Raw genomic sequence first — 4523 nt, 5'->3', positions numbered from 1 at the left:
ATCACACGTTGTGTTGCATGGGCTGGATACGCATGCGACTGTTTACATTCTACAGCGCTGCAACACTATCACTATGAAAAATAAGCTCCGTCCGAACAGGTCTCGGAAGACCCTAACGGTACTGACCGACCGCCGTATCCTCTACCTACAGGCGTCACTGGATGCGCATATGGAGGGGGCATGTGGTCAGCACACCGCTCTCCCGGCCGTTGTCAGTTTTCGAGACGGGAGCCGCTACTTCTCAGTCAAGTAGCTCCTCAGCTGGCCTCACAAGGGCTGAGTGCACTCCACTTGCCAAGAGCACTTGGCATACCGGAGGGTGACCCATCCAAGTGTCAGCCCAGCCCGACAGCGCTTAACTTCGGTGATCTGACGGGAACCGGTGTTACCGCTGCGGCAAGGCTGCTGGCAACTGTCACTATGCAATTCGTTAATATTTCATATTTCCATCTCACATTTAGCTAAGTCATAACCGACCTGAGCCTCAATTAACTGTAACACTGCACCTAATGAAGGATCAGGTTGTTTCAAAATAACAGCACGAATTCTGTCGTCACAAATATTTTGAGTTCTAGCGTCATACAGCATGACACCGCTGTATGATTGTCCGTGATAAGACAAAAATTTGCAATGCCTAGTTAAATCTTGTAATTCAGTGATCCACTGAGCTTGACCTGCTGCCCGCTAAAGGCGGAAAAACTTGAACCTTGCAGTAGCCTTGAGTGTTTGTTCATCGAAGTAAGTGATCAACTTTTTAAGCAGGCTGTGTTATGTGTTTGTATGTTGGCAGCACTATGTAGCGCTTTGCATTAATAACTCTGACAGCACTGTACGCACTTGTAAGAGATTCTGTGGCTGGTCGGACTTGCAGCTGGAAGTTAATAGTCAGCGATGATGGAAGTTGGAGGTGAACAGCTAGCAGTAATGGAAGTTGGGAATGAGTAATCAGCAGTGATGGAGGTTAGAGGTTAATAATTAGCAGTGTTGGAGCTTTGCAGTATTAGCGCAATCGGGCGGTCTGAATGTATATCCGCCATTGAGATTTGTTACTGATGATTATAAAATGTTTGAACTGGTTGTCACGTTTTTAAGGTAAATACATTGTTTTCTCTGCAACAAAATCTTTCTTTTGCTAGCCATATGCCTATTAGTAGTTAGAGCCTTCAGTAGTTTGAATCTTTTATTTAGCTGGCAATGTTGGTGTTTGCGACATTGCTGTAGTTCGTGTAATGCAGATTTTTGTGAGGTAAGTGACTTATGAAATGTATAGGTTATTGTTAGAATTTCTACTAATTCAGGGCCATTCTTTTGCATTAATTATTTGAAGTCAAATTATCATTTTTTTGAACAGTCTGGTCGCGTTACCGTTGAATATTGTGAGTAATTAATAAATAGGAAAAGTTTGAGTTCTGTTTGTCAGGGAAAATTCCGTAGGGCAGTGTTGAATGATAAAGAATAGTCAAGACACACCTGCATTAAATTTCACCTAGCAGTTTCAGAATTAAATTAAGAAGTTTCACCTTCTCAGTGATTTCAATTGAAGTAAAAATGATGAAGTTTCAACGTGCTAACTAAAGTCTCAAACTCTACCTGTTCTGGTAGTTTGTCAGGAAACAATGTCACTATGAGGTTGTAAACTTCCGTGTCCACCACGGAAAGAAAAACTGCTTTGCCTTTCGTACGTTGCAGTTGTTGTGCCTCCATACGATTCATCAATTGAGCTAAGTATTTTGACCAGACCGCATGCTGTTTTTTGAAACTATGGAATCGTGGAATGGATGATAGAGGCTGCAGCTGTTGCGCTGTGTATAGATTCTGCTGTTGTTGCTGTGTTAGCTGCGTCGTGGCATGCAGCAATTGCTAGATTTGCTCACTCTGTAACTAAATAACATCCGTTAGATGTATTGTGCCACAAAAGCCCTGCCTGTAAGGATTTTAGGTTGGATGCAGCACACAATATAACACACTCGTCTCGGTAGTAGTGTCCGTCCTGAGTAAAAAATCCACACACTAATGTGCTAGAGATATAAAAAGAAATGGTAAGAAATGACAAGGGCAGGTGGGACAGTAAAAATAAAAATTAATCCTGTAACTTGCACAGACTCTGTCCCTCCTCGGTGCCAGCTGCTGTATCGTACTTTTGATACAACCACAGAAGAAGATTTTACTCGTCACCATCCTCTGCTATTTATAGTGCATTGAGCCGGCCGCGGTGGCCGAGCGGTTCTACTCGCTTCAGTCCGGAACCGCGCAACTGCTGCGGTCGCAGGCTCCAATCCTGCCTCGGACATGCATGTGTGTGTTGTGCTTAGGTTAGTTAGGTTTAAGTAGTTCTAAGTTCTAGGGGACTGATGCCCTCAGATGTTAAGTCCCACAGTGCTCAGAGCCATTTGAACCATTTATAGTGCGTTGAGGGTAACACAATGAGTAGGAACGACGAGAACATGGAAACACTGATGATGATTAGTGACAAGAAAACACACATTTATTGACAGATCTCATCTTGGGTACAAATTGGTTCAGGCAGCAGATCCTGGAGTTCAACAACTACTATTCCAGAGGCTAAGGCTGAATAGTAAATACTTCATACTCTACTAGAATGTTCACAGAAGATGGGCTTGTGTGGACTCACTGGAATCAGGAGATATGGCGCAAAGTACACAGGCAGAAGTCGGTTTCCTCGGTAGCCAAGCTGATTTGGAACTTCCTACTTTGCTGTGGCATCGGCGCATATCACTTCTCTGGCGGCGCTACCACTGCGACCTCTTGGTGCGGCAATCACTGGGCTATACGCTGTCTCTGGACTGGGTTGTCGACCTATCGACGCCTGTGGTGCTGCCTGGTGGTGCTTGCCCTGGTTACGACACCAGGATAACTTCCATTCTGTGCAAATCGTTGAAATTTTTACCATGTCTTCTTAAGATGATTTTCTCAGGGAAGCTTTAAATATTTTTCTATATTGTTAGGGCGTAAAGTCAAACGCCGGCACGCCAGCCGGGAACGAGAGAGCAGAGCCGGCTGTGAAGAAGACGTCAGCCAATTGTACACTGACCGACCCCTATTCAGGACGACAACGCGACAACAGCCGTCTCTATGCGAAGAAAACATTAGCGCCGCACCCTACTGGCGGCGGCCCAGCTCTACAGAAGCTTCACGAGTAGCGACCTGAATACGTCAACTGTATTACTTCACTCTGTATACTAAGCAAGCAATAAAGGAAACAAAAGAAAAGTTCGGAGTAGGTATTAAAATCCATGGAGAAGAAATAAAAACTTTTAGGTTCGCCGATGACATTGTAATTCTGTCAGAGACAGCAAAGGAATTGGAAGAGCAGCTGAACGGAATGGACAGTGTCTTGAAAGGAGGGTATAAGATGAACATCAACAAAAGCAAAACGAGGATAATGGAATGTAGTCGAATTAAGTCGGGTGATGCTGAGGGAATTAGATTAGGAAATGAGACACTTAAAGTAGTAAAGGAGTTTTGCTATTTGGGGAGCAAAATAACTGATGATGGTCGAAGTAGAGAGAATATAAAATGTAGACTGGCAATGGCAAGGAAAGCGTTTCTGAAGAAGAAAAATTTGTTAACATCGAGTATAGATTTAAATGTCAGGAAGTCGTTTCTGAAAGTATTTGTATGGAGTGTGGCCATGAATGGAAGCGAAACGTGGACGATAAATAGTTTAGACAAGAAGAGAATAGAAGCTTACGAAATGTGGTGCTACAGAAGAATGCTGAAGATTAGATGGGTAGTTCACATAACTAATGAGGAGGTATTGTATAGAATTGGGAAGAAGAGGAGCTTGTGGCACAACTTGACTAGAAGAAGGGATCGGTTGGTAGAACATGTTCTGAGACATCGAGGGATCACCAATTTAGTATTGGAGGCCAGCGTGGAGGGGAAAAATCGTAGAGGGAGACCAAGAGATGAATACACTAACCAGATTCAGAAGGATGTAGGCTGCAGTAGGTACTGGGAGATGAAGAACCTTGCACATGATAGAGTAGTATGGAGAGCTGCATCAAACCAGTCTCAGGACTGAAGACCACAACAACAACAACATTACTTCACAAGTATTAGGAATTGTATAAAATGAGTGGATTTCTTATTTGCATGTCGCCCTTTGCTTGCGACACTTCTGTGTTATTGTCAAAGTTAAGTATTGTAATTGTTCATTTCGCAATAAAACTCATTAACCGATTTGTTTGAATGTTGTCTAGCGATACGAGAGGGCAGGCGTCATAGATCCCACATATTCGACGACTAGGCAGGATTCAACAGATATTACCCATTACCGGGATCCAAGTAACACATACATGTAATATCGGGTGTGAAGCGTGAATGTGGTTTTAACTGATTGAGTCAGCGTTTTTTCACCAATATGATGCTCTGTCTCTGTGTAATGTGCACTTCACCCCTGTAAAAAATGTGCCTAAAATGGTACTTCATTGGCAAAAAAGGCCTAAAAATGGTCTTAATATTCCTGAAAAGAAACTGAAAGGACTACCAAAATCACGTAA

The 4523-nt window shown here is 43.2% G+C and overlaps 1 pseudogene; it reads right to left on the bottom strand.

Annotated features, from left to right (window-relative positions):
• Nucleotides 1-292: 292 nt before the first annotated feature.
• LOC126356629 (5S ribosomal RNA) lies at nt 293-410 on the bottom strand (annotated as a pseudogene).
• Nucleotides 411-4523: the final 4113 nt, after the last annotated feature.

This window comes from Schistocerca gregaria, chromosome 3 (assembly GCF_023897955.1).
Source record: "Schistocerca gregaria isolate iqSchGreg1 chromosome 3, iqSchGreg1.2, whole genome shotgun sequence".
In the NCBI taxonomy this organism is placed as follows: domain Eukaryota; kingdom Metazoa; phylum Arthropoda; class Insecta; order Orthoptera; family Acrididae; genus Schistocerca; species Schistocerca gregaria.
The sequence above is the reverse complement of the archived record's forward strand: the minus strand, read 5'-3'. Positions and strand labels throughout refer to the sequence as shown.